The following is a 14217-nucleotide window of genomic DNA, read 5'->3' as shown; positions in this document are numbered from 1 at the left end:
TCTTTATCAAATTTTCTATCTGCCCCCTCCTTGTTCTTTCTGAGTCAGGGCAAGCATTACTGCAGGCTCCTAGAGGTAAGAGCAGTGGCAGATTTACTTCTGGTTCACTCTTGTTTCAGTTTATTGCGGCTAGGGTCTCCTATTGAACTCCTCACCTTTGGCTCTCAAAATGAAATCCTTATTTTACAACTTCGTTTAGTAATCTGCAGAACGCTTTTAGGGCAAAAGCAGCAAAAAGTACCCTGCTTACCTTTCGGGGTCCTTGATTTCTCTAAAATTTTCACCTGATTCTTACAATTTTGTCAACTTTTTTGATGCTTTTATGAAGTTTTAAAAGCAATATTTTATCTAGAAATCATAGCTGTTTTCGTAAGAATTGTTTCAGATAATATGGTCTACCGCAGCAGAAACTAGAAGCACTCTTTTTTGTTTGTTTTCCAGATTTACTCAGGGGAGGTCAAAAACTATCTTCTAAATGTAGAAACAAATTTTAAAAAACTTTTAAAAAGTAAGATATAACATACACACACCAAAGTGCACAAATCTTTGGTTTGTTGTTTTATTTTGTTTTTTCCTTAATGGAAGCACTGGGGATTGAACCCAGGACCTCGTGCACACCAGGCATGTGCTGTACCACTGAGCTATACCCCCTACCCCAAGTGCACAAATCTTAAGTGTACAGCTTGATTAATTTTACCTATGTCTACACCCGTGTTACATACACAACCCAGATCAATATATAAGACGTTTCCAACACTTAGAAGTAGTCCCTCTCATGTCCTCAGTCAGTATCCCACAACCCAAGGGTAACTACTATTCTGACTGCTGGAACTATAGATTAGTTTCGCCAAAAAAAAAAAAAATTAAAAAGAAAAAACCTAAATATTTCTAAAAATTTAGTTACCTAAGTACAGTGGAGTTTTCTCAGGCTTTGATTGGTGGCCAAAGCCTCCTACTTGCAATCCCAAGCTTATCCTGTTTCTTGTCTAGCTTCCCTTCTTCACATATCTAAGTTTAGATGAACACCAATGACCCAGTTATTAATTTATTGATTCTTGGCTCCAAACCTAACCTTTTTCCCACTTTGTAGTACTGGAGCTGGTCTCTGCAAACCGTATTTTCTGCTTTGGCAGCTGGCTCCATGATAGGCTCTGCCAATAGGGGGCGCCAGAGGACTTTCCTGCTTCTTATTTGCTTATTTGTTTCTTCTTCCCACTGCTGCTATGGGCTTGATTGGCTGGATGTGCAACTGGTCCCTACAGCGTTCTCTGTGCAGTGGACTGTTCTTACAGGTCTGCCCAGCCGCCTCCAGTGGGTTTCTTCCTCACTCTGTCAGTGGATAATGTGTTCCTGCAGCAGTCGCGCCATCTCCTAGAGGTCTGAATCTCAGCTCTTCAGGAATGGCTGTGGCGGGGGTGGGGGGAGGGGGGAGGTCTCCTCAAATTTTCTAAGTTCCTTCTTTGTTTTATTTCCCCTCAGCCCTGGAAGTGGCAGCCTCTTTCCGCGGTAGTTTTATTCTGTTACACTTCAGAGTTCTCTAGATTCCAGTAGTTAACCACCCTTTGTCTAGTTGACAATCCTTTGTATTCAATTTTCCCTGTTCAAATCGTTGGTATGGTTCTTGTTTCCTGATAGGACCCTGATTCTGATTGATCTTTCCCTCCTTTCTCTATATCCCTCCCTTATAAATCTCCCTCCAATTCGTGACTTTCAAATTTATACCCTATCTATACCTTTCTGTAAGATTCCAGTTTAGCATAATCAGTTGTAAACTGGCTCTGATTTTCTTTCACCACCTACTGCTTCTGCTTTGATATTGTGATTTAATTTACATATATATATATATTTGGTCTTCGATCCCATTCCTGGCACAGATCTCCTACAACCTTTGGAATCTCCTGTGATAAGAACTTATGGTTCTTTTGTTATGTTCTTGAGGAGACTTAGGTAACAAGGATGGGGGCTAGTTCCAGGGGAACTAACCCTGTGATTAGAAGGCTGGAATGTTCAGTACCCCTGCCCACTAAGCTCTGAAGAGGGAAGAGGGGCTGGAGGTTGAATCAATGACCAATGGTCAATGATTTAATTAATCATGACTATGTCATAAAGCCTCCATAAAAACCAAAAAGGATGGGATTTGGAGAGCTTCTGGGTTGGTGAACACGTGGAGATTTGGGGAGAGTGGCGTGCCCGGAGGGTGCATAAAAGCTGTGTGCCCTTTCCTCAGACCTTGCCCTGTACATCTCTTCCATCTGCTTTTCCTGAGTTACATTCTTTTATAATAAACTGTAAAAGTAAAATGTTTCTCTGAGTTTGTGAGCTGCTAGCAAATTAATTGAACCTGAGGAGCAGATCTGGGAACCTCCTGTCTATACCCAGTCAATCAGAAGTACAGGTAGCAGCTTGCACTTACAGTTGGCATCTTGAGTTGGAGGGGGTTGTTGGAACCTCCAATTTGTAGTCAGTCGGTCAGAAGCACAGGTGATAATCTGGACTTGAGACTTGTAGGAGTGAACCCTGAACCTGTGGAATCGATGAATCAGTTTGTCAGAATTGAGTTGAATTGTAGGACGCGCAGCTGGTGTCAGAGCATTGTTTGTTGGTGTTGGGGGAGCCTCCCTGCTCACACTGAAATTGGCAACCAGAACCTCAACTATGTGCAGTCTGTATTTCTGTCAAATATACGCATCTTGAGTTGGAGGGGGTTGTTGGAACCTCCAATTTGTAGTCAGTCGGTCAGAAGCACAGGTGATAATCTGGACTTGAGACTTGTAGGAGTGAACCCTGAACCTGTGGAATCGATGAATCAGTTTGTCAGAATTGAGTTGAATTGTAGGACGCGCAGCTGGTGTCAGAGCATTGTTTGTTGGTGTTGGGGGAGCCTCCCTGCTCACACTGAAATTGGCAACCAGAACCTCAACTATGTGCAGTCTGTATTTCTGTCAAATATACAGTACCATCCTCCTGGTTCACAAGTCAGAAACCTAAGTCATCTAGAATACTGAAGCCAAAAAAGAGGGAAGTATCAGTTATAGCATCCTATCTTTTAATTCTACCTCCTCTACAACAATCTTGTAATTGTTTCTCCCTTCCCCTTCCCACTGTAATTGTCTTAAGTCGGATACTCATTACCGGTCTCCTGTATGTATAGGCTCTACATATACTTCAGATACATTACTTTATACCTGGAGAAATGCATTATTCTCCTCAAAAACCTAATCACATCATTCTCCTCAAAAACCTATAGTGACTCCCCATTTTCTAGTGAATAACATCCAAACTCCTTTGCCTGACATTCAAGGCCCTCCATGGAACGGAATCGCCTGCTTTTCACATTCACTTTACTCTATACTCTTTGCTTCAGCCAAACTGAACTACTTGCTGTTTCCTATGCATCTCTCAGATTTCCCCACCGTTGTGTTTTTGCCTGAAAAAGCCCTTTGGAGCTTCCTTATGACGTTTTCCCTAATGCGTCCTCCTGTCTAGAAGGAATCCCTCTCTTCCTTCGCTTAACTCTCTAAACACTTGACCTGTACACCTGTTCCAGCATCTACAGTCATATGCCAGTATTCAGTGGGGGCAGGGGCAGTTATACCTGGCTGGCTGGGAGGTGAGACATGGAACTGGCCTCTCCCTAGCTGTGGACAACAGTTTGGGGGAGCTAGAAAGACAGTGAGGGTGGACATAGGAAGGGGCTTGGGGTCTAAGAGCAAATTACCTCTGAGTCACAGACAGAAACAGGGGATAGGAGACCCAGGATGAAGTACCCAGCATCCTCAATAAGCCATAGTTTGAAAGTGTAGATATGTGGCATCAGAGCATCTTCAAGAAGAACAAGGCACCATCTAGTAGCTACAGTTTGGGGGCAGTTCGCCAGTTCTTGTGAGGACCCCAGGCCAAAGAAAAGATATTATACTGTGAAAGTTACTAGAACCAAAAATGAGGAGGAGAGACCAAGATAGAATTTGATGATAAGGTATGGAGCCCTCAGTAGGTGCCTGAGATGTTAAGCAAGTTTCTAGAACAGGAACAAAGTCAGAATCTTGGATATAAGAATTAAGGTGCCAGGTCAGAACCAAATGGTGAGGAATGGCAGCTGGGTACTTATGTCCAGCCTTACAGGTGGCTGGAGTCTGTTAAATATTTCCTGCCTTGGGTCATATTCATCCTGGAATCTGGATCAGTGTTATCTTATACGTGTGGGCAATACCTGACACATGACATTCTCCCTTGTAATTATTTCTGCTGGATATATGTCACCTCCTCCACTGGTCTGCATGTTCCTGAGGCCAGGGCTTTCTCTGGTTCACCTTGTTATATTTCTCATTGTACCTAATTCATTGTAACTAATGTAGTGAAAGTGGCAGGTAAATATTTGTTGAGTGAATAAAGGGACAGACCTGGATATCTGAAGTGAAGAAATAGGGACTGGAGTGTGGTTGTTGGGGATGGAGAAGGAGCTGTGGATTCAAAATGTATATATAGACTTGCACAGGCAATGAGATGAGATGAGATGCCAGGACCAGTGAAGTGTGAGAGAGATGCTAGGCTGGAGCAGGGTAAGCTGGGCTGAGGGGATGGAAACCCTATTCTGGCAGAGGGGAGAGAAGGAGAGTTGTGGGAGGTCCCCTGGGTAGCTATTTGTACGAAGGAGGTTATACATGTAGAGGTTATATATATACAAAGAGAGAGACAGAGACAAACAGGCCAGAGAGTGGCTGAAAGTGGAAACTTACTAAAAATGTAAATTAGGAGATAATTATATACACATCACAGTGGTTATTTACCCTACAGAAAGATTTGTTATAGGGTTGCTATTAAAAATAAAAATAGCTATAAAAGACAAGATCTAGTAAGACATTTGGAATTTGATCTCATTCTACTGGCAAAAAAATTTCTGTGTATGGTTTTTCAGAAATACATCCACAGGTTCAAGTAAGTAAATGCTGTATTATTTTCCCATTTTCTTTAATTATGAAATATTTTATATGATATAAATTTTTATTTGACCTTAGGAACACAGATTTGGATTAATTTTAATCCTTGGTTCAGAACTACCCTCATCATTAGCCCATTTATGACACTTTCTAACTACTACGTCTGTCTGTCAATCTATCCAGCTATCTAATTAAATTTACAATTAAGTAAGTACTAGTGGACCTACCATCTAACATGAAAACTAGGACTTATACAAAAATAAGCATTCAATTATGTGGTCTTCAGTCATTTCATTACTCTGCTTCTTCTGAGCTGAGATAACCATTGGAATCCTGTGTTAGTCATTCTCTTGCTTTCCTTGATCTCATCTATATTCAGACCTAAAAGTCCATTTAAAATTTTAGTTGTTTTTAACTTTTTAACTTATTTTAATTTTTTTTCTAATTTTTGGGATTTTTGGTGGGGTGATTAAATTTATTTATTCGTTTTAACAGAGGTACTGGGGATTGAACCCAGGACCTTGTGCATGCTAAGCAGGCACTCTACCACTGAGCTATACCCTCCTCCCAACTTATTTTAATTTTTATTGAAGTATAGTTGATGTACAATGTTGTGTTAGTTTCTGGTGTACAACATAGTGATTCAGTTATAAGTATATATTCTTTTTCCATATTCTTTTTCATTATAGATTATTACAAGATATTGAATGTAGTTCCCTGTGTTATACAGTAGGACCTTGCTGCTTATTTTATTTTTTATTTTTTTAAATTGAAGTATAGTTGATTTACAATGTTGTGTTAGTTTCTGGTGTACAATATAGTGTCAGTCATACATACATACATATTCTTTTTCATTATAGGTTACTACAAATATTAAATATGGTTCCCTGGACCTTGTTGTTTATCTATTTTATATATGGTAATGTGTATCTGCTAATCACCCATGCCTAATTTATCCCTCCCCCATTTTCCCCTTTGGTAACCATCAGTTTGTTTTCTATGTCTGTGAGTCTGTTTCTGTTGTGTAAATAAATTCACTTCTATCATTTTTTTAGGTTCCACATATAAGTGATATCATATGATATTTGTCTTAACTGACTTAATTCATTTAGTATGATAATCTCTAGATTTATCCATGTTGCTGCAAATGGCATTATATCATTCTTTATTATGGCTGAGTAATATTCCATTGCATATATATAACACAATTCTTTATCCATTCTTCTGTCAATAAACATTTAGGTTTCTTCCATGTCTTGGCTATTGTAAATAGTGCTGCTATGAACATTGGGGTGCATGCATCTTTTTGAATTAGAGTTTTCATCTTTTCTGGATATATGCCCAGGAGTGGGACTGCTGGATCACATGGTAGCTCTATTTTTAGTTTTTTAAGGAACCTCCATTCTGTTTTCCATAGTGGTTGTACCAACGATGTAGGAGGGTTCCCTTTTCTCCACACCCTCTCCAGCATTTATTATTTGTAGACTTTTTGATGATGGCCATTCTGACTGGTGTGAGGTGATACCTCATAGTAGTTTTGATTTGCATTTTTCTAATAATTAGCGATGTTGAGCATCTCTTAGATACCTGTTGGCCATCTGTATGTCTTCTCTGGAGAAATGTCTATTTAGGTCTTCTGCCCATTTTTGGATTGGGTTGTTTGTATTTTGATATTGAGCTGTGTAAGCTATTCATATATTTTGGAAATAATCCCTTGTCAGTCGCAGCATTTTGAAATATTTTCTCCCATTCTGTAAGTTGTCTTTTTGTTTTGTTTATGATTTCCTTTTCTGTACAGAAGCTTTTAAGTTTAATTAGGTCCCATTTGTTTATTTTTGCTTTTGTTTCTATTACTCTATGAGATGGATCCAAAAAAATACTGCTGCTATTTATGTCAATGGGGAAAACTGACTGACTATATGAATCATTTCTAAGTGTTGTGTTGTTTTAAGAACAACTTTCAGCTTTGCTAGTCTCCATTCTTTGTTTTTCAGTTCATTGATAGTTGTATTTATTTTTTATTTTCTTCCGCTTTCCTTGGATTTAGTCTTTCTTTTTTTAACTTCTTAAGTTGGACAGTTAACTAACTAATTTTAAGCCTTTCCTCTTTTTTACTCTAGGCATGTAGGGCTATAAAAGTTGTTATAAAGCATAACAATAAAATTAATATCTTGGAACCAACCACCTTTTGTTTTCTGATTCTGAACACTTCCCTTTCACATTTTCCTTATTAATAGCATATTTTGACACTTCTCTTTTTATTACCCATTCCTTATCTCTTTAAGACTATTATTTCTTCATGGGCAGGTATTCTTTTGTCTGGGGGTTTCTTACCTGCTGTTGTTGCTGTTAAAATACTGTGACTTTCTTTTATCTGGATCTCATTATTGGTTAATTTGAGTCAACAAGTGTATATTTTCGGGGAGGAGTCATAGGCTCCAAAAAATTAGAAAAGCTCATTTTTAATCCTCAAGGAACTAATCACTTTATTCAGAAAGCCAAGACATAAAGAAGTAGATAAAACATAACAAAACCAAAAAAGGTACCATATAGAATTCTGCCTGATTATATAACATAGAAATTGGCAAAATAGCCAAAACCTTCTATCAGTACTTCTTGTTTAGCTCATGGAATACAGAATAAACTCTTTAGCTGTGTTTCTAAACTGCATAGATTGTTAGATTTACTTTTAATGCCATTTCATTTTACCTCTATTTAAAGATCGAATATCCAATTTTAAGACCAGACGTAGTTCTGAGATCAAGTAATTTATAGCAGTAGTTCTTAGCCTTGGCTGCCCATCAGAATCCCGGAGACTTTTGAAAAAACATCAATGGCTATTCCAGAGTAATAAGAATTACTTAGAGTGCTTGTTAAACATACAGATTCCAAGAACCTGCTCTGAAGAGTCAAATGTAGTAGATCTAGAGCAAGGCCCTGGATTCTGAATGATTCCTGAGTGCACCAGGTGATTCTTATGATCAAGCCAGGTCTGGGAAATGCTGATTTAGACCAATGCTCCTTAAATTTTAATATGCACTCAAATCACCTGGGCATCTTATTAAAGTGAAGATTCTGATTCAGAGTATTTGGTGTGGGGCATGAGATTCTGTCTTTTCAACAAGCTCTCACATGCTGAAGCTGCTGGTCCACACTTTGAATAGTAAAGATTTAGAACAACTCTGTTCAATAGAATTTTATTTAAGATGGAGATGTTCTGCACTGTCCAATATGACAGCCACTAGCCACATGTAGTTTTATGGCACTTGAAGTGAGGCTAGTGTGACTGAGGTACTGAATTTGTAATTTCATCTCATTTTTATTAATTCAATTCAGAATAGCTACATGTGGCTAGTAACTACCATACTGGACGCCAGATTTAGAACAAACATCCTTCAGGATAACTTGCTGTAAGAACTCTAGAATCATTTCAAGTTAGTAAGTATACTGGTGTGTCAGACCTTTGCTTTAGAAATCAGCATTCTCCTATAGTAAAAACTATGGGTGTATATTATTCCTGGAAGTCATGTTGTCTTTATAGTATGCTTTCTAGGAAATTTTCATTTATCTCATCCTCTGCAATTTGGCTACTAAAGTTTGTTTCTCATTTACAAAGTTTTCCAAAGTCATCAACATTTAATAAATGGAATTAGGATAACTTATTATTGAAATATTTGTTGTTGAAAAATCTCCCCCTAAAATAATCCTGAATGTCCAATTCAGAAATAGTAAAACATATTTGGGACTGTTGGCAACTCTATTTACCAAGGATTTAAAATACTTAAGGCTGTTCACACGAAAAAACATTTGCAGTCATTTCCTTAGAGAGACGGCCAGAAAGCTGGCCCATCGTGCACTGCCAAAACGTTTTATGAAAATTTTGAGCTTGACTGTTATTTGTGGAAACTTGCTAGCAAATGAGTGGACGACAAGGACCTGATTGTTCATGATGCTAAACCTTTAACGTGTTGTTTCGTGCTTTGGAAGTTCGTGGACTTAGGCTTGGAATTTTTTTTTCCCCTTTTCCTAGCCGACACTATTTAATAAAAAAGGTTTGCACACTGTGGGTTTATACAAAGCATCCCACAAAACCACAACTTTCCATCTTCTTTTCTCAGGCACCTGGGTTGAGGTTCCCAGCACTAGAGGGGAGAAGAAAGGCCATTGAGAGTACTGTGCTATTCGAGGTGTTCTGGACCCTGGGCTTTAGACCATGTGGCTGACTGACTCCCTCCCTCTAGGTGCCTAGAGGCAAGGTTTGGAAGGACAACTTGCTGGGAATGTGTGAAGGAGAGTTTGGTGGAAATTTCCAAAAGCCAGGAGCTAAAGAACTTCTTTAAGAAAAGGAGGAAAATGCTCTCAGTGAATTTTATGTAAATTTCTAATTTCACTGTGTCCTATATTCAAAGTTTACAGGATTATCATGAAGGGTTATTTTTATTTATTTACATAAACACATAAGAGTCCATTTACTCAACAAGTGAATACATATTGGTGCCTATAATTGATATGTAACTTCAATGATAGCCTTTACCATTAAGATCACTTGTTTATTTGTCTGCAGATTGTATGTATCTAGCACAGAACCTGTGTGTAGTAGGCTAAGTAAATACTTCCTTCCTGAATGAGGAATGAATATGCCCATGGTATCATGCAGATGGATTACAATGCCAGATGCTGGCTTTAGACCAGCTCCAGAGGGGCTTATGGCTGGCTGGTGGGGTTGTTTTCCACTCACTTTTAGAGCCCGTTATTTCTATGTCTGTGAATCTGTTTCTGTTTTGTAAATAAGTTCATTTGTGTAATTTTTTAGACTCCACATATAAGTGATATCATACGGTATTTTTCTTTCTCTTTCTAGCTTATTTAGAATGATGATCTCCAGGTCCATCCATGTTGCAGCAAATGGCATTTTATATGTATATATATATATATATATATATATATATATATATATATATATTTAATGTCTGAGTAGTATTCCATTGTGTGTGTGTATATATATATATCACATCTTCTTTATCCAGTCATCTGTCGATGGACATTTAGGTTGTTTCCATGTCTTGGCTATTGTAAATAGTGCTGCTATGAACATTGGGGTGCATGTATCTTTTCGAATTAGAGTTCCCTCTAGATATATGCCCAGGGGCGGGATTGCTGGATCATATGGTAAGTCTATTTTTAGTTTTTTAAGGAACTTCCATACTGTTTTCCGTAGTGGCTGCACCAAACTCCTTTCCCACCAACAGTGTAGGAGGGTTCCTTTTCCTCCACACTCTCTCCAGCATTTACCATTTGTGGACTTTTGCATGATGGCCATTCTGAATGATGTGAGTTGATACCTCATTGTAGTTTTGATTTGCATTTCTCTGATAAAAAAAACTAGTAAATGTTTTAATTAAATGTTCAAAGGACATTATGTCAGTTGGTCAACTGCAATTCCATTCATTTAGTTATACAGTATTATATGGGGACATCTAAAAATGGTTGATATGATGAAAGGTGTTATAGGAGATCCTAGTTCTTATTTGTATATATTTATTTTTATTGAAGTATAGTCAGTTTACAATGCTGTGTCAATTTCTTGTGTACAGCATAACCTAGTTCTTTTGAAGACCCTCTCCCTCTCCCTCTGCCTCTCACTCTCTCACTCTGTTTCTGGATTGGGTATAAACTCCAGAGTGTTCAGTTTGTTTTATTCATCTTGGTATCCCCACCTCTAGCAGAGCCATATATGACAAGCATTCAATAATGTTGATGTTTGGTGTTTGAATGAAAGACTAGTGAATGTAATAATGGCCAAGTGTAGTGCATAATGTTCATTGAGGTTATGCCAGTTTTCACAGCATATAAAATACTTGGCCAAAGTCAGCTTAGATCTCATACATTTTGTTGGTAAAAGGTGAATTTATGTTTTTTTAAAAAGTGTGGGGATCCATTAAGGGAAGACCCTGTGGTTTTCTGATAGATCTGAGTAGCACTTTCTCATCTAAGATTTTATTATCCCCATTTTTAAAATGAAAAAAGTTGAGGCATGGAAAGATTCTAAAGAAATCCAGTTAGTGGATGATAGACTAGGAATTCAGGACAAGAGCTCTGACCTCCTGATGTGGCTCTGTCCGTTGAAAAGACATAGCCTTCCTGTTAGACTGGCATCTCTTTCTTCATAACACAGACTTCTCTTTTATTTTTCCACGGAAGTTGCTATTTCGAAGTTAGGAAAAGAGATTTATTTTAATCAACAATAACAATACTAAAAACGATTTATATCTTACTGATATGTGCTCTTGGTTTAATGGGGGAAAAGGGACAATTTGTTAGAAACAAGGATCTGAAGATGTTCGTAAGCTCAGTTACTATTTTAATTAATTTATTAGTAATCTAATACCTACTATATGGACTTTTTCATTGAGGTGAAAATACGCATGGTAAATTTACCAAGAATATCTTGGATCTCTGGTCTCTGCCAGGCTTAGTTAAGCTTCTGTTTTAGAAAGAAAGGAGTGCATGAAGTGGGAAAACTAGAGGAGGTCTTTACTGATTATCCAAAAACTTGAACTTTACATACACAAATAATAGTTTCAATATAAGTATGCATGCTAATGGAAAACTAGATTAAACCTGCTTATGTAGGAAAGAAGATCATCTTTTCTTTCTGATGGACTAATATTAAATTCTAAAGAAAGTTACAAAAGGAAGTAATCAAACACACTGAGATACAGGAGTATTTTTCATTGGATTTGGATGACGGATCTGGCTGGGGATGACGGATCTTCTTTAAAGGTTGTCACAGTTTTGGGGCTGAGTCAGGAGAACTATAGGAGCAAACCCACAGAAGCAAATCTGAGACTTGAAAAATAATCATGAAAATTTGGATTTTACTCAGTTCAAATTGTCTCCTCATTTGCATGTTTTCTAGTCAAAATTAATTGAATGTCATAATAATAGATATAAATTCACCCATTCATCTATTCACTCATTCAACGAATATTTACCCAATCCCTACTGTGTGCAAGACAATTCCATATAACATAAAAGAAACTGATGTTCCAACCTATGCTAACATAATTAAAAAGCAGTCTTGACTTTATTTTCGCAAAGGAGGAAAAGCACGGTATAAGCAAATAAAAGAATTTTCATTGAATGTTTATATATATAATTTATAATGAAATCTAAGATTGATGACAAGGGTGGAAAGGATAGTTAGGAAAGGTTCAAGTATATGTTCAGAAGCTGCTTCTGCCACTTATTTGCTGTGTAGTATTCAGTTTCCTCATATGTAAAATGGGAGGCGAGAATTCTACCGTTGAACCACCAATGCCCCTTCCTCATCTGTAAAATGGGAATAAGGGCACCTACCTCATAAGAACTTTGTGAAAGAACATTATGAATATTGAAAATTATTTATCTAAAGATGGTAGCATGACTCTTAGCACATGGTAGGTGCTCAATGGATAGTAGCTGTAATAATTATCAATAATTCATATTTAATATAACAAAGAGACACTTCTATAAATGCTTAGGTGAACATAGTCATTGAGAAGATGTTCTAATATAGGTAAATGCGAATTACATTTTTAGGGTAAGGGCTTCAGTTAATTTCATGTTAAAAGCAGAAATATGGGAAGTAGATGAGGCATCCCTGAGACAGGCAATTTAACAATTTGAGTAGTATTTCAACAATTTAATAAAGGATACATACATGTAAAAGAGGCGAATGATAACTCAAATCTTTCATAGAATGTAGAGATGAATTTCAAATATTTCCATTGCATCAGAGTTAGAAAGACAATGGGTAGTAATTAAAAATTTAAGTTTTCCCCCAGCCCTGCTGTAGCCCATAGTAAGAGTTTGCTAAGATTAAACCTCTACTTAATTTCTTTCTGTTAAAGATAACTTTCTGGCTTTTAAAAACATTTTTGAACCTTTATCTAAGACCATTTCAACATTCCCTCCTATGTGATACAAATCAGACAACTGATGGGCCAAATCTCTAATATTTGCACATCAATGGTCTAGTTTTTCTGTTTTTGCCTTCGAGTTTTCTTGAATTTTGCATTAACATTTATTTATTCATTTTTAAAGGATGCAAGAACAATCAGAGCCGTTTGATTTTGTGCCATTCGCCAGTACTTAGGCCCAGTAAAAGATACTTTAATTTGGTCCTTGTTTAACACTGCAAAAGCTGCGTTGTATGAAAATAATTTTATTCTGCATTGTAAAGAATGGCTATATTCTGCAAGATTTTTTTTTTAAGTTTTAGGCTCTGATTTCCAAATTTTAATTTTAAAAATATTCATTCCCTATATACTAAGTTAAGCAGATCACGGATGCAAAACCTCCATCCAACTTTTGAAAGAGAGAGAGAGAAGGCCTGCCAATAGTTTACTTTTGGCTAACACAGCACGTTGTATTATTTTTCAAACAAAAGTTTTAAATCTGCCTATACCCAACCACACAACAAGGAATGGGATTTTTTTTTCTGGTTTTCTGTTTGCTACATTTAGTGCGGAATGGTTCGTTTTGGAGCTGTTTTTACGTCTGCCCCCTCCCCTTTGGTGCGGTGCGACCTCCACCTGCGCAACCGCTCAGTCCTGGTCCGGAGGGATCCAACAGAGGAGACCCAAAACGCGCTCTCGAAGACGCTCACGAGCACCCTAAAGTCTATTAGCAAAGTATTTTACTCTCCAGGTTAATCTAGTTCCGTTAGTTCATGCCGGGGTTTAGAGGACAACTAAATACAGAATGTGGAGCTGGAGGGGAATGCGTGGCAAAAACCCTTGGAAAAAAAAAAAAAGAAACTGTTTCAAGGACTATGCTGTAACCCGCGAAGGAGTGTCTTTGCTCAAGCTGCTCTAACGAGCTGCCTTTTCCTAGCTCATCGACCTTGCTTGAGTTTCTAGGGAAGCGCCTGCATTTTCGGTGCGTGGCCAGGGTGGGCGGTGGCCGAGAGTCGAAGGCGATGGCCAAGGGGACCGAGTTCCCCTCTGATGAAACTTGACGCGGAGCCTGGGCTACCAGTTGGGACACACCACGGTCTTGGGTGCATGGGTTGCGACCGGCTTTTTTTTTTTTTTTTTTTTTGGCGGGAGTGCAGATTGGGGCGGGGGGAGGATGAGGGAAAACTGCCCTGGGCTTTCCCGGGCTCGCAGCGTCTCATCGCTCGCCACCACCCGCGCGAGCTTCCGGCTGGGTCCCCAGCTCGGGCCCCGCACGCGGCTGCGGTCATAGGGCGTGCTTGCGGCAACCCCAGGGCACGCGGGCAGCGAGGAGGGGGCGG

At 38.4% G+C, this 14217-nt stretch overlaps 1 non-coding gene across 1 annotated transcript; it reads right to left on the bottom strand.

Annotated features, from left to right (window-relative positions):
• Positions 1-579: 579 nt before the first annotated feature.
• TRNAT-GGU (transfer RNA threonine (anticodon GGU)) lies at positions 580-651 on the bottom strand. Its single transcript has one exon. It is a non-coding gene; the product is annotated as a tRNA-Thr (tRNA).
• Between the last annotated feature and the right edge of the window lie 13566 nt (positions 652-14217).

Source organism: Vicugna pacos, chromosome X (genome assembly GCF_048564905.1).
Source record: "Vicugna pacos chromosome X, VicPac4, whole genome shotgun sequence".
NCBI classification, from domain to species: domain Eukaryota; kingdom Metazoa; phylum Chordata; class Mammalia; order Artiodactyla; family Camelidae; genus Vicugna; species Vicugna pacos.
Note: the sequence above shows the minus strand (reverse complement) of the source record. Positions and strands in the feature narration are given on the sequence as shown.